Below are 23,382 nucleotides of genomic sequence, written 5' to 3'. Positions count from 1 at the left end.
GCTCATAAGCACTATTGTCTTGGATGCACAACTTTAGTCACTACATGGACAGGGCTTGGGTGCAAATTATAAATAATTTACCTCAACAATTAGAGGACTTGGATGCACAATTTATTTTAAGGATTTAACTACACATAGTGATATATCTTTTGGGAATGGATGACCAAGTTACACCTATTAGGGAAACCCCAACACAATTAATAGGGCCCTATAAATCTTGCCAAACAAAATTGAAATTTGGCCTTTTAAAAACTTTTTAAAGATTGGTCAAGTTGAAAAATACTTTACAATCATTACACCACAACCTTACTACCTAGTATGTAGGATCATGGGTCATGGGTCATCGTGGCTATATATGTTTGATTTAGATTACTATTTTATCTTTGTTTAATCCCATTTAGATAATCATAATAAGTTCATTTTAATTGAGGAGTTTTCTATGGCTCTATCAAGTTTATCTTCGTAAAATGTTGTCTACAAGTATCTATATTGTCAGGTTATTTTGCGATCAGACCTCATGCAACCCTTGTTTTTTGTTTTTCAAATAATTGATACTGAACTTTTGGGCTTATAATGTTGTTTTGTCTGGCCAAAACCATAGGAAAGATGAATGATAATGGCCGAATGCATATTTATTTGCTTCCTTTCTACACTTGGGAAATACTTCTTAGTAAAAGTAACCCTTCTATTACTAACTGCACATTATACTAGATTAAGCTAGGTTACACCCATTTTCTATCTTAGATTGAGTTGGGTTATACCCATTTTTTGTCTTCTCTTATTTTCAAATGTGTACTTAAATTTCTATCATATCCTAAACTTTTGAATCATTGGAATCTAGCATCTTAAAATTGTCTCTATCTGTAAAATCATGTCTACAAGTATCTATATTGTCAGGTTATTATGCAATCAAACCTCATGCACCCCTTGCCTTTTGTTTTTCAAATAATTGATATTGAACTTTTTGGCTTATAATGTTGTTTTGTATGGGAAAAACCATACGATAGATGAACAATAATGGCTAAATGCATTTTTTATCTGCTTCCTTTCAACGCCTAGCAAATACATCTTAGTATAAATTACCTTGTTATTATTAACTACGTGTTATACCATATTAAGTTGGGTTGTACCCATTTTTTGTCTTCTCTTATTTATAAATATATACTTTGATTTCAATCATATCCTACACTTTTGAATAACTAGCGTCTAGCATCTAATAAATGTCTCTATCTGAAATCAATAGGTCTTAACCATGGGAGACATATTTTTATAAGCTTGAGTGATACCATGAGCTTCTATAGATCCATGCAGGGTAAGGTTGGCCATTTAACAAAATTGTAAACATTGATCAGGCTAGAAGATACTCTACAATCGTTATACCACAATCTTACTACTTACTCTATAGGATCATGGCTCATGGGCCAGCATGGCTATATATGTTTGATTTCTCTTACTATTTTATCTTTGTTTAATCTTATTTAGATAACCAGTGCCTTTCACTATGAACTGATACTAAGTTTTTTACACTCTCTTAGCCTAGATTTGTTAGTTTTAGGATGTTTATGGATTTTTCCCTCTCCATATAATACTTCAATACAACCATCTCCTCTTAATTTATCTTATCTATGCCCTATGGTGACAAGTTTGTTCTCTTAAGATCCTCTTCAAAAAGAATCATGATCCATCTTTTCAAAATTCTATAATTGTAGATGCCTACAAAGCAATGTTAAGAAATGTGAGTTTGCTTCTGAACTTAATAAGACATCTTCTGTGACCTAAAAAATGGCATTCCTCTTCTTCTAGATTGCCCATTAAATTGCATTGGTCAAAATGAGACAAAGAAGCATCTAAATCAATAGTAAAAACTTTAGCAGAACAAGAAATAATTGCATTCTAGTTAGAAGTATTCTTACAATCAGTTAAGGTGGAAATGATATTACTAGCCTATATAGGGGGATAGGCATTGAAAGGATATTCTCTATAGGGCTATCTATCTTCATGAATGGGAGAGAGAGATCTCAGATAGGGGGATAGGCAATTTCTCTATCTTGCAATCAATCACCAACTGTAGTTGTTGCCGAGTTAGTTGTTGTTGTTGAGCTAGTTGCTAAACCACCTGATCGTGTTGTGGTGTATATATATATATATATATATATATATATATATATATATATATATATATATATATATATATAAGAAATATGAGATCACTAGACCAACTAAGCTTTAACAAATGCCTAATACTAGTGTTCTATTATTGCTTGGGAGGACAATGAATAAATTACCTAATTAATCACAATACTGAAGGATGTGATCAGCAGACAAAGGAGCATAAATGAACAATCATTATACAAGTTCAATTAAAAGACAACCTAGTGTATTCAACCACAAAATATAGGAAGAGAATACTCATCATTCATGCCACTACATAGTGGAACCTATATGACAAATGGAAAAGAATACAACTCCTTTAGCATACCTAAAAATAGTCTGGGTCAAACTTTTTCTATGTTTAGAAGGATTTGATTGTTAAGGAAAAGGAATTGGCAATATTGATTTAAAAATATTTAAGTTTCTTATGTCTGACCAAGATATTCACCAGCCACCTTGCATCTAGATGTTAATGTTGTTCATCATAACAACCACAAGAGGAGATATTAGCTATCATATAAAACATGTCAAAAGGTTTCCATCTATAACTTTTATAACAAAGGTGTTCTTCTTTTAAGGAAGCGAAACATATATTTGAAAATAAACTTATCCATTATACATAATCCCAAGTTTGAAGGGAATGTATGCTAAAGCTACAAAAATATTGTAAACAAATAGCAATAGTAACAACAATCAACCAAGTTTCATCCAGCGTCTTTGGCATGAGCCTCATTTGTTGTTTGTATGTTATTTTTTTATTGAATGATCATCAAGGCTGGAATATTCCATCTCCTACTAAGTGTTTTTTTATTAGCCTAGCATTTATTTCTATCTATCTAACCTTCATTTTTTGTTGTGTATTGTGGTAGTAGAGGAAAAGGAGGCAAAAGAATTGTTAGCTCTAGGGAAGCTACCTTTTAGAGGAAGGAGAAGATAAAATCATAGTAATAGGATATGTAGATCCAGTTTCTATTATCAACAAGCTCAAAAGATTTGGGTAGTCAGATCTGTTGAGTGTTGGTCTTGCCAAAGAACCAGAGAAAAAAATCCAGACAGGAACACAAATCAAAAAAAGGATGACAAAAAAGATGAGAAGAAGGATGATAAAAAGGATGAAAAAAAGGATAAACCCAAAAAGGATGAGAAGAAAGATGAAAAGAAGGATGATAAGAAGGCATAAACAAAGTCTAATCCAAGGCCAAATATCACATATGTTTATCTTCCTCCATAGTGTGAACCTTACAATGGGTTAGTAGCTATTTTAGTGAAGAGAATCCCAATTCATGTTGTATTTCTTAATGTCAATTACGTTACAAACAAGATTTATAATTAAAGTCATGTTCATGTACAAGATCAATGGTTGAGATCACACTAAGTGATCCAATTATGTTACAAGGCGAGTTAAATTTTTGACTTTTGTATTGCCTTGTACAAAATGTGTAGCAATAGGATGAGACTAAAACATGTACCATTTTATTCACTGATCATTTTCTGCAATGCAACTAGGACATTTCAATAATGGCTTAGATTTGAGAATTTGAGATTAGGGTAAATAAGAGGCAAATCAATTTCGTCTGCTATCTTGTCATAGTTATTTTGTGGCTTCTTTGTAAATTTTCTTGGCAGGCCTTGGAAAGGAAGGGTTGTAGAAGATAGGTTTTACTGAAATAATTTTTTTATTTTTATGCTGAGAATTCTATTGAAAAGGGTGAAGAGAAGTAATTAAATAATAATTTTATTTTTATGCTGATGAATTCTATTCAAAAGGGTAGAGAAAAGTAAGAGATCTGATTTTTTCTTTTTAGATCTATCATGGTAATAGTTTGAAGTTGTTTTTATCCATGAAAAATTGAAACGATGGTTTTTTATAGTAAATATTGGATTGAATAAATGCATAATATGAAATTGCCCTTGCGTAGTTTATGGTTTCGCCAAATGAATAGGTTCATGCAAAATCATTAGTTATGAGAGAGATGGAACTCATAAACATGGACTTCTAGTTCAAGAAATTGAATAATAATGTTAGCCCATATGCTAGTGAGAATTAAGGAAGGATGTACCTACAAATACCTTTGGAACATAGACGAATAAGCTAGGGGTTTACCTAAAAATGCTTTTATTCCTCTACATTGTAGAAGACCTCTACTACTTTTACAATATCAATTAGTGATATAGTCAAGGCTCACAAGAATATGGTTATTGAGAAATGCTAATGACCAAATAATACACAATACATCCCCACTTTAAAAATCAAAGTTATGATGGAGCTCAAGTTATTCTTTAGGGGAGTGCCAATGTCGTTACAAGGAGATGCTCCAGGATTAGCAAACAATGGTGGACATGTATTGTCTCTTTGGATATTGATTTTCTTTATGGTTTAATATCTATATTTGTGTTTCATAATTTCAAGAGATGTTGTTAGTTTGAATGATAGATAAATAATTGTCTTTCATTGATCAAGTTCATCAAAGGAACTCAAAGGATGATGAGCCTTTTTTGAGTTTCAAATAACTTCTTTCATTTAATTACAACTAGACAAGTAGAGATATTAGATGATGTCATCGTGTTATTTGAGATAGATTAGTTTCTAATGATCTTACTAAGGCCCTTAACTCGCTATTCTATGAATTACAAGTTGTGTATATATTGGATGAAGTCAAGGCATTGGAAGAAGAACTGTTTATTAGAATTAAGAAGAAGAGGCTAGAAATTACACCTCAAATCCTAGTGGTAGGTTGCGAGAATGTCTCATAAAAACTTGATTTTGGACTATAGAAATAATGTGTGGCTCCTTAAATGAAAATTTTGAAGTGAGAAGGAAAATGCTAGTTTGTTTTAGGATATTTCCAAACTAATATGTTCTTGTATTTTAGCACCCATCCTTTCTTATCCTTATACAATTAGTTTCTCTATCTTTCAAAGGTTACTCGGCTTATTCCAAAGGCCCAGGGGACAAAATGTAACCAGATAACTAAGAAAGTACTTAACACACAACATTCAACAATATTACGAGTACCCTTGCAAACAGAGAAATGGGTTCTATGTAAATGGATTTCTAGATTTGATATTTGGCCTTATCTTGGAAAATTTCGAGAGGTAATTTTCTTACACTAAATGAGAGTGCATTATTATTCAAAGTTTCTTGGTTTCTCTTCACTATGCACCCAATTGTGTATATGACAATTAATTTAGAATCTCCATTCATTCTCTAGTTTCAATATTATAAATTTGAAAGTTTAACAATGTATAACTAATAATTGTCATAGAAATATGCTTTTGTAATGTTAGTAAAACACCTGCCTCTTGGCATGCCTAGTAGATAGGGATTTTCTAAAATAGTTTGCAGACCTTCTATGATATTAATCTTGGTAATTTATGTATACGAAATTTGATTTTTTAGTTCAGCCCTTCAACAAAAGATATGGTGTAGCTATAGAAACTGTTTGTAATAGAATCTGTGTGTCAAATATTTATTGAGAAATGATTGGTCCAAGTAGTTTGTAAGAGCCATTAAAATATCTAATACTACAACCCTAGATTACATGTAGTAGTTTGTAATTAGTATTGTACTTTGTAGTTCATATTTTAAAAAAGTTAGTAAATTAACTTTGTAATAGTTTGTTTCAAATTTTAGAAGAATTAAAAAATAAAGTTGCATGCCTATAGTCATTTTTTTCTCCATGTGTTTATTATTCCACTACACAATCCTAATTATTGGAAAATCAAACTTTGAGGCTCCATGCTTGTTCCCTATTTTGGAGATTTTTTTTTTTTTTTCATGGTATTAGACCTTTGCGTTTTTAATATTTTATCTATTCTATAATCTTTAATAGTATCATAGCCATTTGACCCTACGCTTTTATGAGTTTGAGCATTTTTTCTAGGTTTGGATTTTTTTGTGTAGGAGACATGGTTCAAGATGAGAAAAAGAGTTGGCATTAGCAACCTTCCTTTATTGGGAAAAACTGTGATGTTTGGGGAATGAAGATGAAAAATATTATGGTTCTAAACAATTAGTGTGAGCTTTTGATTAATGGGATTGTGGATATAACTAGTTTAACTCAATTTCTTCCCTTACAAATAACTAAAATACTCAATTGAAGAAACAAAAGATGAAAAATGCTAAGGAAATGAGCTTGATAGAAGCATACTTGAAAGAGGTAATATTTCTTAGAATAGAAGTAGATAGATACTTAGAAGAAGCCTAGATAATGTTCCAAATACGATAGAAAGGGATTGACAAATTCATTGGTTATGCTCTAGATGCTTCCTAGAGTTTTTATGACTCTTCAAATTAAGGAAAATGAATCCATTTTAGATTTGCACACAAAGTCTCTAGTTTAATTAACTAGTTGATGGTGAATGGTGAAACCATGGAGGAAAAGGAATTGTAGAGAAAATCCTTGGAGTTTCTCCCTAAAATTTTGATATAATTGTCATAGATATTGAGGATGTAAAAGATATGTACTTTAACTATTGACGAGTTAATGAGTTCCCTACAAACCCATGAGAGAAACCTAAATAGATTTGGAACTTCTTCCTAAGAGTGAACTTACATAGATTAGGCCAATGAACGAGGTAGGAGAGAGAGATAAAAATATCTCTAGATGGAGTTCAAGAGGTAGACATTGTGGAAAATCCAAAGAAAGAAATACTAGAGAAGAAATCTCAAGATGAGAAATAATCCATGAGGGAGAAACTCTCAAAATACCTCTAGAAAAGGTAAGATAAAAAAATAACTGGAATGAAAGCTATGCTAAGAGAAAATTTGAATGTTATTATTTAAATAATTTTGGGCATTATAAAATAAAGAAGGAGGTAATAGCTAGTCCTAATCCACAATAAAATATACTGCGTGAGAGGAAGAATAATGTCATTGTTAAGGTGGCAAGGAGCTGCATGCTTAAGACAAGGGAATCCCAATTGAACATTGGGGAGAGACTATAGAAACATAGTTATTTACTTGATAAATAGAACTCCAAAAAATAAATTTCATAGCAAGATTCTTCTTGAAGTATGGGAACAACACAAATGGATGGTTGAACAATTGAGAGTATTTTAGTGTGTAGCACATGTGCACATGTCAAAGAAGAAGAGGCAAAAGTTAGATGACAAAAGTGTGAAGTGCATTTGCAAGGGATATAATCTCGAATCAAAGGAGTATAGGTATTATAACCTAGTAACCAAGAAGCTCATTATGAGTAGAGGTGTTGAGTTTATTGAGAATGAGTCATGGGATGACTCGATTGGATACATCTTGAGGAACTTCAAGTGAAGTTCCTATTGATGGTATAGATTATAATCAAGATGATGTAGTGATAGAAAGATCCCAAGAGCTCTTAATGAATGTTGATATAAGTAAGAAGAAAGAAGAAAACACAAAGAACTAGAGAATAAACTCCTAAGAACTCTTGATAACTCTATATTTGTAGATAGAGAGACCTTGAAAGTTTCAAATAGCTCATATCACAATTTTCACATAAGACAAGTAGTAATAAAAAAATAGACCCTGATCCTACATCCCTTATGCAAAGGACCATGAGTCCAATGGAGAATACCAAAATGAAAGGAATGAAGAAGATTTTGATGAGAATATTAATTTTTCATAGTGATACAATTTTTTTAAAGTATGTTGTAATGAAGAGAAATGGTGTAAGGTCATGAGTGAGGAAATATATGCAATACAAAGAAATAAAACATGTGAGCTAGTTAATATTTCTCCCAACAAGCAAGTCATTGAGATAAAATGGGTCTATAATACCAAGAGTGTAAGAATCTGCCTTAGGGCAAAATTCACCCAAGACCAAGGAGCTCAAACACAAGCACAAAATAGACTAGAGTATGATCATAATAACTGTATAGTATTCAATACAATGTACAAGTACACTAGGAGTGCCTGAATATAAAGGTCTCTGAGATGCATCTAGAATGCCTCGGAATCGGCATCATGATAAGTCATACAACCAAGCACATGTCCACCAAATATGGGTTAACCTCCATTAAGCATGAAAGTAAGTGCAATGATGAGAGGATAAACCTACAATGGTGTGACACGTAAATCAGTGTTGTAGACAACATGTGCTAAATTAGGAGTGGGAATAACCATGTTGTCTACATGACAACTTAGTGAATGATGCAAACTCCTATGTTGTAGACACCATGTGCATAATTAGAGTTGTGTACTTTTGTGTTGTCAACATGACAACCCAAAAAGATGCACAAACTCCTATGTTGTAGACACCATGTGCATAATTAGAGTTGTGTACTTTTGTGTTGTCAACATGACAACCCAAAAAGATGCACAAACTCCTAAGTGTCTCAAAATAAATAATAAAATAATGCAGTAACTTAAGTAAAGTGTAAATAGTAAATACCTATTTACACCAACACCCCCCCTTAAGTGCAACTTAGGGGAATGCACTTAAGCTCACAAATGCATGATGGGTCCTATCTATTAGGCCATGTTAGGTACCCATGTACATAATGAAAATGCAATCTCTCATAAAGCGGAGAAAGAGGGAAAACCTCATGGGAAAAACCCTCCTCCAAAAAGAGAGATAAGTACAATAAAGAAGATGAGAGAGAAGGAGACCTCATAAGAGGAAAAAATCCCTCCTAGAAGAAGAAGAAGAGAGAAGTCAAGGGACTCCCCTTTTTGCAACATCCCACAACCCTAAGAGATCTCACAAATGAATATACTTGACCTTGGTGAAGGGTTTGGTGAAGATATCAGCAACTTGCTCTGCTATAGGACAATAGTGTAGTGCAATGATCTGCTCATGTATAAGCTCTCTGATGTAGTGCATATAAACCCCAATGTGCTTTGTTCGCTGATGCTGAACTGGATGCTTAGAGATTTCAATGGCACACTGATTGTCACAATGAATAACTGTAGGCTTAGGTAGATCAAATCCAAATTCCTCCACGATGTGTTGTAACCAAAGACCCTCTGTAGTTGCATTTGTAGCTCCTCGATACTCAACCTCTGTAGAAGAAAGAGCAACATTGTTTTGCTTCTTACTTTGCCAAAAAATAGGGTCAGAACCAAGGTAAAAAATGTACCCTAAAGTGGACTTGTGAGAATCTAAGTCCCCTGCATAGTTTGAGTCAGTGTATCCAATCAGCTGAAGTCCTGTACCTGCTGCATAATGTATCCCATGTGTATGTGTACCCTTTATGTAGTGCAAAATGCACTTGGAAGCCTTCCAATGAAGCTCATGTGGTTCTTTCATAAAGTGTGAAACCATGCCAACTGCAAAAGCAATATCAGGGTGTGTATGTGTCAAGTAGATAAGGCTCCCAACTAACTGTCTGTATAATGTAGCATCAACAAGTGGAGTGGTACACTTAGCCTCTAGCTTAACACCTGATAGTAAGGGAGTAGCAACAGGCTTGCAGTCACTCATGTGAAACTGAGAAAGCAAGTCAAGAACATATTTGGGTTGTGAAAGTGTTATCCTTGCTGAAGACTGTGCGATCTCAATGCCAAGGATCTAATGTAGCAAACCCAAGTCTATCATGGAAAATCTGTCCTATAGAGAGGTCTTGACACTGGCAATGATGGATGAAGTGCTCCTTGTAATGATCAAGTCATCTACATAAAGCACTAGTATCAAGTGAGAGCCATCCTTTTGAAGAATGTAAACATTCGAATCAGAATGACATCTAGTGAAACTTGCTGAGAGGAGGAAGGAATCCATTTTAGCATACCAAGCCTGAGGAGCCTACTTAAGACCATAAATAGACTTCTTCAATCTGCAAACCATAGTAGAATCCTGTACAAACCCCTGTGGTTGCTCCATATAAATCTCCTCATGAAGATCACCATTCAAAAAAGTGCTCTTAACATCCATTTGGTGTACAACCCAACCATGGGCTGTAGCAATAGCTAGTGTCAGGTGAATGGAGTTCGTCTTGGCAACTGGTGCAAAATTCTCTGTATAGTCAATACTTGGAACTTGTGAGAAACCTTTGGCAACTAGTCCAGCCTTATGTTTATCAACACTTCCATCCGCTACAAATTTGGTTTGATAGATCCACTTACATCGAACTAGCTTTCTTTGGTTTGATAGATCGACTTACATTGAACCAGTTTTCTTCCCTTAGGAAGGGGAACTAAGTCCCAAGTGTTGTTTTTCATCAAAGAATTATATTCTTCCTCCATAGCCTTGCCCCATTCTGGAATCCTTGATGCTTCCTTAAAAGACTATGGATCTGAAGCAATGGCTATATATGCATGTGGAAATGACTTGTACTATGACCTAGTCCTCTGAGTGTCTGAAGGATTTCCCACCAATGAACCTATTGCATCAAGAGTTTGATGTGCCCAATGAGGTTTAGTGGAAGAGGAAGAAGGAATGTCCTCAATTTTTTGTTGCCCCTGTGAAGGTGGTGTCCTCTGAGTCAAAGTTGGAGGAATCTCATCTTCTGAGTCACTTTCATCACTATGATCACTATCCACAAAGGAGGAAGAAGGAGGAGTTGAAGAAGCCAAACTTGGACATGTCTCTTCAAAGTGAACACTCCTCTCATAAAACATTTCATGAGTCTCTGGATCCATTAGTTTGTATGCCTTGAGATGGTCAGGATATCCAACAAATATGCATGGTTTACTTTGTGGTTCTAATGCCTTTTTCTTTTGTGGAGGTATCCTTGCCCATGTTGGACAACCAAAAACTTTCAAGTTCTTGACACTTGGTTTTCTGCCACACCGTGCCTCAAAAGGTGTTATTCCATCTAAGGCCTTATGTGGACATATATTTTGGATGTAGTTGGCACAACACATGGCTTGAGCCCAAAACACTTGATCTAGAGACTTGTGTTGAAGCCTACAAGTGGTCATTTCCTTAAGGGTTCTATTCTTTCTTTCAGCTATACTGTTCTACTGTGGCCTGTATGCAACTGAATGTTGAAGATCTATACCCTCATCTATGCAAAAGTCTATAATCCTGGAGTTGACATATTCTCTACTATTATTTGTTCTTAGGATCTTGATGGCTTTCCCTAATTTTTTCTCAACTTGAACTTTGAAGGTGATAAATTTATCAAATACTTCACTCTTATGAGCTAGGAAAAAGACCCAAGTGTATCATGAGAAGTCATCAATAAATGTGAGAACATAGCAGGCCTTACGAAATGATGGTACTAGAAATGGACTAGCTACATCACTATGAACCAATTCTAGAACAACAGTTGCCTTCCAAGACTTCCCCTTGTCATATTTCTCTTCGAGATGCTTGCTTGCTTCACAACCTATACATACACCCTTTGAAAACTTGACTTGAGGTAGACCAATGACCATATCCTTACTGCTAAGTTGCTGAAGGTAGCGATAATTAAGATGTCCAAATCTCTCGTGCCATAGTTTAATTTGTGTGTTTGAATGAGTCAACAAGGTAAGAGAAGTGGACTTAGGCACAAAATGCAAGAAAGAATAAAGTCTTGTCTCGTGATTTTCCTTTCCAACCACCACCATAGAATCATCTTTGAGATTTTTCACCACAACTATATTGGGGAGGAACTCTACTTTGTTGCCACATCCATAGTGAGTTATTTGATAGATGGAGAGAATTTTGGTGCTAAGATTAGGAACATGTAGTACATCCCTGAAGATGCCATTTTCCAACTCAACATTGCCTTTCCCTTCAACTTCTACTTGAGTATCATTGCCCACATAGATGTAAGGTACATTTGATAGTTTTAAAGTGGAAAATTACTCCCTTGAAGCACCCATATGATGTGTTTCTCCTGAATCAAGAACCCATTCCTCCGCATTATTTGTACTTGCAACCAAAGCTTGCCCCTTACCCTTTGAAGTGGATGATGATCCCTTATCCTTATATGCATTTGGTACATCAATTTTTTGTTTCCTCATAATGTTGACCAATTCATCAATCTACTTATCCTTGCAGTCATGTTCATCATGACCATTCCTCTTACAATAGGAGCAAGTTTTCTTCTCCCTTTTGTTGGAATTGTTCCCCTTCTAATTATTTTTGGAAGGAGACTTTTATTGTTGTGAAGAGGATTGTTGAGTGGAAGAAGATTGATTTGAGGAAGATTGTTGTTTTGAGGAGGACTATTGTGTGTCATCTTGTGGCTTAGCCTTCCACTACTTCTACTTCTTGTTAGAGTTTTTACCACTTGAATTAACTTCATTTGTTACCAAGGCTTTGGTCTTGGAAGACTTGAGAATTCCCATACCCACTAGATTATCATGTTCTAAGATCAACATTTCTAAGAATTTATCAAATGAAGGCTTAACATAGGCACTACCCATTGTTAATTTGTGTGTATTAAAGCTAGAAACAAAAGGAGCATATTTTGGTGGAAGATGAGTCATGATGTGTTTGATCATCTTTCCATCCTTGATGGGTTCACCACAATCCTTAAGCTATGCCTTATACATTTCTACTTGGGTAAGATAGTCTTTGATTGTGTTGAAATTTCTAGGATCCAACTTGAGAAGTTTATCCTCTATGGTGTAAGCCATGTCTTCATCTACTATCCCGTACAAAGCTTCAAGTTTAGCCCGAACCTCTATTGGATCGGTAAGCTTCCTAATGGGTAAGTGCACAAAGTTGTGGTGCCAAAAGGGGGGTATAAGTGGACACCTTTTTCCTGAAATCTGCAAATTTTGAACTTCAACAAGAATTTGAAGATAATTACGCTCAAAATTTTCAGATATGACAAAAAAAAAAGTCGTAGTCCTTTGAATCTAGTTTCTAAACTACTAATTTTTTTTCAAAATGGTTTAGTTTTAGGTCCTCAAAAAAGGGGGCCACAAAAAGTGGTACTGTTTATTCCAAAAAAACATAGCACAGTACAAAGTGTGGCCCCCCTAAAATTTTAAAATTTTTTTTGAAATTTTTTAATCGATCTGGTCAAAAGTTACTTAACACTATGTAGTTTATCCCAGATTTTTCGAGTAATTTTATAATGTCTATTTTTTTTTTAACGAATTTTTTAACTAGACACATCCCAAAAACATGAAATATCTGTGTGCTTCCCCTAGAAATAATTGAAAACTAATATAAAATCAAAACTTTTTTTTTCAAAGTGTGTAGAATGGAGTCTAGTTTCTAAAAAACTAAGTTGTTACAAAATTCGATGAACGAGCTAAAATCTATAGCCCAATTAGTACGTGGTGGTTTTTGACAAAAAATGAACATACATTCAAAAGAAATTATAGATGAAAGGCTTGAAATAGTTCAAATTAAAAATAAATTATATGGTTAGATAGCTAACACAAAGACTTATAATTCTATGTAACCTGATCTTATCGATACCCAACCACGAGAAATCTTGAAGGGGAGCACAGAAGAAAAAACAATCATTTTTTGTATGTTTGCTAGAAAACACATCTCAGGCCTGTTCATCAAATCCAAACCTTTGGGTTGGATCTCCAAGGCAAAACCAAGCCTTAGGCTTGGGTTTGATTAAGGTTTAAATAGCACGTGCGCCCTATAGTGTGCACGCGCTATTTAAACCTCAGCTTTAAATAGCGCGTGTGTGCTATAGGGCACAAGCACTATAGTGTGCACACACTATTAAGATGTAAGTTGCAAAAGAGAACTAGGTGGGGGGGGGGGGGGGGGGATAGGGGAATGGCTATGTGTGTTCATGAAAGAGATAGAGAGAAAGTAGGGGATAGGAGAGGGGAGAGAGTATAGGATGGGAGAGAGAAAGTGAGAAAGAGTAGGGGTGGCAAAGAGAGTATAGGATGGGAGAGAGAGAGTAGGGGTGGCAAAGAGAGGAAGTGTGAGAGAGAGTACGGGTGGAAAAGAGAGAGTGCGGGATGGGGGAAAGAGATATAAAGTAGGGGATGGGAGAGAGAGGAAGTGTGAGAGAAAGTATAGGTTGGGAGAGAGAGATTAAGAGTAGGGGATGGAGGAGAGAGAGAGTAGGTGATGGGAGACAGAGTGGGAGAGGAAGAACTTGAGAGAGAGGAGGATGGGAGTGCATGTGTGTGAAAGAGAGAGTATGGAATGGGAGAGGGGGAAGACAAAGTAGCTCAAGAGAGAGTAGGGGATGGAAGAGAGAGTAGGCGATGGGAGAGGGAGTGGGAGAGGGGGAGACAGGGGGGAATAGAAATGTGTGTAAGAGAGAGAGAGAGAGAGAGAGAGAGAGAGAGAGAGAGAGAGAGAGAGAGAGAGTAGGCGATGGGAGAGGGAGTGGGAGGGAGAGAGAGGTGGAATGGAAGCATTTAAGAGAGATAGAGTAGGGGATGGGAGAGAGTAGGCAGTGGGACAAGGACTGCGAGAGAGAGAGAGGGGGGGAATGGGAATGTGTATTTATTTATAAGAGAGATAGAGTAAAGGATGGGAGAGAGTGTGAGAGTTTGAGAGAAAGTAGTAGGGGATGGGAGAGAGAGTGAGAGTAAGGGATGGGAGAGAGAGAGAGAGAGAGAGAGAGAGAGATAGACAGTAGGTAGTAGGAGAGGGAGTGGGAGAGGGAGAGGGAGAGGGAGAGGGAGAGAAATAGGGGGGATGGGAGTGTGTGTGACAAATGTAGAGAGTAGGGGATGGGAGAGAAGAAGAAGAGTGGGTGGATAAGAGTGTGTGTATCTATGAAAGTGAGAGAGTAGGAGATGGGAGAGAGTGTGAAAATGTGAAAGTAGGGGGTGGCAGAGAGAGTACAATGATGGGGGAGAGAAAGTAGGCGATGGGAGAGGAAAAGAGAGAGGGGGGATGGGAGTGTGTGTGTGTGTGTGTAAGAGAGATAGAGTAGGGGATGGGAGAGAGTGTGAGAGTGTGAGAGTAGGGGGTGGATGAGAGAGAGAGTACGATGATGGGGGAGAGAAAGTAGGCGGTGGGAGAGGGAAAGAGAGAGGGGGGATGGGGGTGTATGTGCAAGAGAGATAGAGTAGGGGATGGGAGAGAGTGAGAGTGTGAGAGAGTAGGGGATGGGAGAGAAGAGAGAGAGTAGGGGATGGGGGAGAGTGTGAGAGAGTAGGGGATGGGAGATGAGAGAGAGAGCAAGGGATGGGGGAGAGAAAGTAGGCGGTGGGAGAGAGAGTGGGAGAGGCAGAGAGAGCTTGTACAAGATGGGAGAGAGAGAGAGAGAGTAGAGAGGGAGAGAGAGAACTTGAGAGAGAGAGATAGTAGGTAGTAGTAGTGTGAGTGTGAGAGAGAGTAGGGGGTGGTAGAGAGAGTACGACGATGGGGGAGAGAAAGGAGGCAGTGGGAGAGGGAGAGAGAGGGGGAATGGAAATGTGTGTAAGAGTGAAAAATTAGGGGATGGAAGAGAAGAGAGAGAGTAGGGGATGGGGGAGAGAAATTAGGTGGTAGGAGAGGGAGAGAGATAGGGGGATAAGAGTGTGTGTGAGAGATCTAAAGAGCCGAGGATGGGAGAGGAGAGGGGGTGAGAGAGGTAGAGAGAGTAGGTGGTGGGAGAGGGAGAGTGAGAGAGAGTAAAGGATGGGAGAGAGTAGGAAGAGAGAGGGAGGGGATGGGAGAGAGAGTAGGGAGGATAGAGAGTAGGGAGGATGGGGAGTGATGTGTTTTGAGAAAGTAGGGGGTGGCAGAGAGAGAGTACGACGACGGGGGAGAGAAAGTAGGTGGTGGGAGAGGAAAAGAGAGAGGGGGGATGGGAGTGTGTGTGTAAGAGAGATAGAGCAGGGGATGGGACAGAGTGTGAGAGTGTGAGAGTAGGGGGTGGAAGAGAGAGAGAGAGAGTACGACGATGGGGGAGAGAAAGTAGGCGATGGGAGAGGGAAAGAGAGAGGGGGGGAATGGGGGTGTATGTGTAAGAGATATAGAGTAGGGGATGGGAGAGAGTGAGAGTGTGAGAGAGTAGGGGATGGGAGAGAGTGAGAGTGTGAGAGAGTAGGGGATGGGAGAGAAGAGAGAGGGTAGGGGATGGGGGAGAGTGTGAGAGTGTGAGAGAGTAGGGGATGGGAGACGAGAGAGAGAGAGCAGGGGATGGGGGAGAGAAAGTAGGCGATGTGAGAGAGAGTGAGAGAGGCAGAGAGAGCTTTTACAAGATGGGGGAGAGAGAGTAGAGAGGGAGAGAGAGAACTTGAAAGAGAGAGATAGTAGGTAGTAGTAGTGTGAGGGTGAGAGAGAGTAGGGGGTGGTAGAGAGAGTACGACGATGGGGGAGAGAAAGTAGGTGGCGGGAGAGGGAGAGAGAGGGGGAATGGGAACGTGTGTAAGAGAGACAAAGTAGGGGATGGGAGAGAAGAGAGAGAGTAGGGGATGGGGGAGAGAAATTAGGTGGTAGGAGAGGGAGAGGGAGAGAGATAGGGGGGATAAGAGTGTGTGTGAGAGATCTAAAGAGTTGGGGATAGGAGAGGAGAGGGGGTGAAAGAGGTAGAGAGAGTAGGTGGTGGGAGAGGGAGGGTGAGAGAGAGTAAAGGATGGGAGAGAGTAGGAAGAGAGGGAGGGAGGGGATGGGAGAGAGAGTAGGGAGGATAGAGAGTAGGGTGTTTTGAGATAGTGCGTACGTGCTTTATAGTGCGTACGCGCTATAGTGCATACATACTATCTCAAATCACCAAAAAAGGGTCAAAAACCAACCTTGGGGCCCATTTCATCCATTTTTAACTTTTGGTCTGTTATGCTCTCTATTATTTCGACAGAAAACACAGGTTTCAACATCTAGCAAACATTATTTCAACACTTTTGGAAGCTAGCAAACACCAAATTCAATCATTGGATACGTGATTTGAAGAATTTTTGAATATTCTTTTAATAGAAAAGGTTAGTGCAATCCATTTTAAATATTGTTTGTCGATATATAGATACAAATTTGATTATAATTTGATATGTTATGTAATATATAGTGAATTCATTAAAAATTGTATATTTGAATGAAATGTTATTTCGAAATGTTTAGAAATTTGACAAGTCATTTGATATATATTGTGTATTCATTCAAATAATTATAATTTTTATATGTAATTGAATAATTTTTAATTTACACATTTTAAGTAATTCGGATGTTTGAATAATTTGACATGTAGAAATCATCATCATGCCAAGGAAGAAACCAAAGATTCAAACAAATGCAAATAGGGAGAGAGATTTGACAATTAAAAGAGATAAAATGAAATTACTACGTGAACAAAGAAAATTGCAAAGCAATGATGAAGAATTAACTTTCGAAGAGGATCAAGAACTACTAGTACAAAGAAACAAGGAGGAAGAATTAGAAAGACAAAGAGAACGAATGAGATTGTTACGCTCAAGAAGACAATTGAATTGTGAAGCTACACCATCCTCCAATGTTGGAGTCATATCGTCCGCTACACCATCTTCGAATGTTGGAGTCATATCATCCACTACACCATCTTCCAATGTTGAAGTCATATCATCCTCTCATGTTGAAGAGACACTGATTTATAGATCCGACGATATACACACTCCATCATGTCATGTTGAAAGCACAACATCAACACATCAAGTAGGTGATATTCCATCTTTTACATCTTATTGCCAAGGCACATCATCTTCAGTTCAAGGTACGCAATACACTCAACCTTATATTGATGTTCAAAATGTTGAGAGAATTGAAGAGATTAGAACAACTTCTAGAATTCGTTTTAGAAAACCAAAATATTTGATTGATATTGATACTAACATTTTGAAATCAATGCCTGACAAGATTAGCAAGCGTACTTGTCAAAGAGAAGTTAATCATATGTGGAGATTATTTTTTGAAGAATTAAATATTATAGGTCAATGCCAATTATTTGTTGAAATGATGAGGAATTTGAAATTTAGGCCTACCATGAAGATTCTTGGGCTAAGAATGATGGATGATTCAAATGAAAAAAATATTGTAAAGAATCTAATGAGTGCTTATGACAAAGTGGGTTCTAAATCACGCACCAAAGATAGTAATATCACAAGACGAGTACTCACATTGACAATAGTAAGTAGCCAAATGAAGAAAGCTCGACTCATGAGAAAGGATAAAGAAATTAGTGAAGCCTTGAAATCATTGATCGAAGATTTTTGGAAAAATAACACACGTGTTTCCCCTAATCAAAGAGATGTTGTAAGAAGGAGGATTGGTAGCCAAAATCACGAGCCACATGCGAAACATTTTTTGGACTCAACTCAGACACAATTTTTTGCAAAATTTATTGGTATGTATCCTCAAATTCAAATTTAGTCAAAGATTTTTTGAGATGGGTAAACCTTTTTATGTGAAAATAAATCACACACGCACAACTTGTTGTTGTAGGATACATATTGAATTTTCTAACCATTTTGATGTTTTAAGGCACATATGCGTAGTTTTACATTCTTAGTTTGTTTTGCAAGATTGTGACATAAAAGAGCCACCAAGATCTTCAAGGGAATTCATATCCAACATTTTATGTGAAATAGGGGATGACCAACAATTTTACAAGACATCATGCTTGGATGGTATGTGCTTATTTTGTGGTTCTTTGCAACTTTGATCAACTTGTCAACATATGGATAGTACACATGCAATTGGAAATGAAATAGTAGATTACAGAAAATTCAAGACAGTGACATATACTCTAAAAGATGGGAAACATGGTAAAAGATGTGATCTAGTTATTGAAAAGATTTCAGTGTATGAGTTCATGAAGATTTTTCATGAAAAGATTATGTACGAGTATGCAAGGCATACCCATAGAGCTCGATGGTTGGATTTGCAATTCAAGTTGTGCAAGGATACGTTTCCATTGGATACCATTGTTTCGATTGTAGATTTTGCAGAGAACTACACACTACAATCACAAAATGAGGTGCAAGCAAAGTATTATACATCTCAACAGGTTTCTATATTTGTTCACATAACATTCATGCATTCACCTACAAGTACAGAGGATGACATGAATATTTTGAGGGAGTACCATTTTTACATCAGCGATGATCAATCACATTCTACGAAGTTTGTACATGGTTGTTTTCAACTATTTTATGGAGATTTGGCTAAAAGGGGCATATCATATTGTCAACACATTATTTGGTCAGACAATTGTGCATCTCAATTCAAGAATGCACATATATTCTATTGGTTGAGCAAGATGCACAGGTTGTGTAGAATTCAATATATGTGGAATTTCACAGAGGCTGGTCATGGTAAGGGAGAGCACGATGGTGCAGACGCATGCATTAAAAGAGCCTTGGCTCGTGAAGAACTAAAGTACAAAGATGGAGCAATATTGATAGATGCAAAATCCATCGTCCAATGGTGTAACGCTACAATGGGTCCAGGTAAGGAAGGTGAGTCTACAGTTCGTAGATTTTTTTGGTTGATAGATAATACTAACATTGCACCATATCAAGATTGTTGCACACTAACAGGATCTAGTGAGTTACACTCTTTTAGAAGCTCTGATGCAGGTTCATGGAGTATCCACACACGAAAAATGGCATGCTATTTTCCATCATGTGCAGAGGAAAATTGGGATGACTGTGAGTCAACTAAATGGGTGGACAAATGGGATATACGAGTTTTGGACCCAATTGACACCTATCGTTCCCCACAAGCACTGAAAATGGTAGAGATGGACTCATCTATTGACTTTGACCGCTTGTCAGATTTAGTGCAACTTGGTAATATATATATATATATATATATATTTGTAATTTCAATATGTAACTTTATAACTTTTACCCAAGTATTTTCTGAATTAATGACTGCATTTTGTACATTTGTCACTGCAGGCCATGTTTTTGCTGTTATTGCACCTGAAGACAATGAAGAAGGGACAGATTATTATTTGTGTCATTGTGTTGAAGCCAAACAAAAATTGGATCACTCAGTGATAGATGGTGAAGGTTTAGAGTACCATGTCGGTGCGGTGGTTGTAACAGGCACATGGCTTAGACGATATCCTATGAAGAATCCTAACTTGTGGTTATTCGAGGATTGGCAAACAGAGAGGAAGATTCTTCATTATTCAAACCTTATTGTCGCATCAAATGTCCACTTGATAAAATATGGTGGAAAACCACATAATAAGATTCTTTAGAAAGTTCGCGAGTTAGACCATGAGGCAATACTTGAGACATTAAAATGTCGAGCAGATCCAGTTGGCTCATTAGATTGAATTGGGAGAGAGAGAAAAAGTGATCAATTGGATCCAAATACAATGTTACAACCTCTTCCCCAAGACTATCACATGACTAAGGTGGACCGTATTGTTATGATGTGTAAGTGATGAGATTTAGTTTTGATTTGTTTAGAATATAGATACATTATTTGAATTTATATTAGATTCTTTAATAGGACCCATTTTTTTAATCTTATCTTAGATTTGTTATTGTGCTAATTCTTCATTTGCAGGTCACCAAAGAAGAGGGCTAATAAAGTTGACGCACAAGTGATAAAGGGTGAGATGCCAATATCATCTGTGAATGGTATTATCAATTCACATCCTCAATATTTATTAGTGTTCTTTGTTCAAGTACCATTGTATGATAATCATCTTATGCCTAGAATTGCAGAGGTTAAATTATGTCAATACTAAGGTTTGTAGCATCAATACTAAGGTTTTTAGCATCAATTGGTCATGCTAAGTATAGTAGTTGTATCATGAATCCTTCTGAACCAATATGACTAAGATTCTCGAAAGAAGACTAAACCATATCATCTGTCTACTCCCTCTTTATATAAGAGTTTTTCAAACAATGAGAATGAAACATTGATTATTACTCCCCCCTCAATGTAAAATTCTCATTGATTGCATTTTGTAAAGTTTTAAGTCACTATCAACCTCTATATCATTGTATTCTTCTTATCATCAAATTACACAACAATGAGAATATGAACGATGACTTCTTCACATGAACCTGACAATTATAAATGCTACACCTTAATAAATGTTTGGGCTTGGTCTTTACCATTCGAGCTTATAATACAATACATTGGCTTCATTTTTATTTGGAAGTATTTATTATGTTTGTTCCAAAAGTCATTCTTCATTTGCCAATATGAAAATGCGACTATCATGAAAGGCATAGTCTTATAATTTGTAATTTGTATAATGGTATAAAAGCTTGGTTGTGGGTTTGAATCCATTGCCCCCATGACCCTCCTTCTCATGCATTTATTCTATTTATTCTTCTACCTCCTCCTCCGCTTGGCCATTTTGCAACACCATCTGGATGGAACTCTAGCCTTCCTCAAAACCATTATACATGACCTCTCCTTCTTCAAGATATTCTATAAAAAGTTCCTCAACCCTTGAACCTTTCAAAACCCCAATCTCAATGGAAGGCTCCTAGACCAAAGGAACTAGTAGATCCGGTTCTTTAAGAGAAAGAGACAACAAATCCAATTTTCTAGTGACTAGATGGAAAATTGGGGAAATCATTTCAATTAGTTGTAAACTGAAAGGAATTATAAGTAAACTATATCAATATAATAAGTAACTTAGTAATTATATCAATATAATTTAATTACTAAGGAAATGAATTTATTACTCTAACATATAGTACATTATTTTGCAGACAAAGGTGTTGAAATTGATGCTTAACAGATTTACATACATGTGTAATAAATAATAAGTGTTGTAGCTTTGGGATCAACACTATAAAATGAAGGATGTCATACTGCATTCACAGAGATACCAAAATATTTTATTTGATATGGAGACAAAAGAAAATGTGTATTCTTCATAACTGCATTTGAGTCTCATGTATTATCATTTTCAGCTATTGACATCAGAGATACCTTTACATCTTCATCATTGTATTGATCAACGAGTCCTTATTGCACTCACTAGTTCTAAGCCAATGACTAAGGTATGAAAGAGTTTACATTAAAATTTCATTAGTACTAAAATTCAATATAAAATTCATAGGCACAATCAAGTGGTAACTTTGATAGTTTTTGTAGGGTCTTATTATTCCTGACCATCAGTGTATCCCTGAGGTGTATATACAGAGGAATTATCAGCTAGCTATAAGAAAATATTAAGTTTTATGTGTAAATATATTTTATTTTTTTATATAAAATAGTTATTTATTCATATATAATTTTGATTGTAACATGTTGAGTTACAAAAGATTCTAGACTAATGGACTAGTGAGCATGTTAGGAAGACCTCGTTATATACACTGGTCATCTCCCACTTGTTGGCAATTAAAGTCAATTAGGGATTTATTTTGTTCCCCTAGTTGGAAAGAGTCTATATCTAATGATGTACATTTTACACCTATATGGCATTATTGGGCATATGTTTTGTATAATTTTTTCTATGTATGTCATTTTTTACATATATTTCATGTATGACATTATTAGACATATGCTTATGATGTTTCAAATTATTGATAAATGAATTATATGATATTGTTAGACCTTATGGAATCAACTTTGATTTTTTGTTATTACATTGATTTGATGCTTGTATTCAATCAATCAACATATTTTCCTTTTAATTCTTCCACATTTGGCATATCCATCTAACAATGAACTTATGATACTCCTATCAAGAAGTGCATGATTGCATGGTTTTATGGTGGATGTCCCTCTCTTTTTTAAATTCCAATTTTATTCATCTACATGAGTAAGGGAGATCAATTCCATTTCTTTCAATTGTATTTAAAGGTCATTAAAGTTTTTTCAAACAATGTGATTAAATAAATATTATTCAACATTTACCTCTATCATCAAGGTTGATTCATTCCTCCTCTTATTTTACCAAATAATTTGGATGAATCACCCATGGCTCCTTACATTTCTTGAAGAAAATTTTCAAAGACTTTGCAAAATGTCTTCTCTTCTTCCATATAGTTCATGTTCATTGAAGACATTTGGTCAAACAATATATATGCTTTGTATATTCTCACAACACCAATAGTCATGGTACAATGCTTACAAGATCCATAGTTGAAGAGAAGCTATGTGAAGCTTCTAGAACCATGGACCTATACTTAATTTAGTATTATTGCATCCATGTTACTTATGAAAGTGGAACTTTCACATAGATAAGTAGGGAAACCAAAATTCAAAGCCAAACTTAACATAGAAAAGTAAAGCAAGCCTCAACTATATTCTCATTAAACACTATGAATTCAAATATCTTTGGCAGAGCATATCTCGAAGCTCGTGCAAGATATGGATGAGGTTCCAATTCCTACAGGACTGTGTTGTAGAGACCTACAATAATCTCTCTCTCTTTTTGGAGATCGCATTTCATTTTCATTCTACAATGCCATCTCGGGTGATGTTGAAACTTGCAGTGTTGGCCAGTACAAAGTTGCCAATTGCCAAATCTCTCTCATCTTTCATCGTGGGATCA

This window comes from Cupressus sempervirens, chromosome 7, assembly GCF_028749045.1.
Source record: "Cupressus sempervirens isolate cs-2001-9-10 chromosome 7, ASM2874904v1, whole genome shotgun sequence".
NCBI classification, from domain to species: Eukaryota; Viridiplantae; Streptophyta; class Pinopsida; order Cupressales; family Cupressaceae; genus Cupressus; species Cupressus sempervirens.
Note: the sequence above shows the minus strand (reverse complement) of the source record.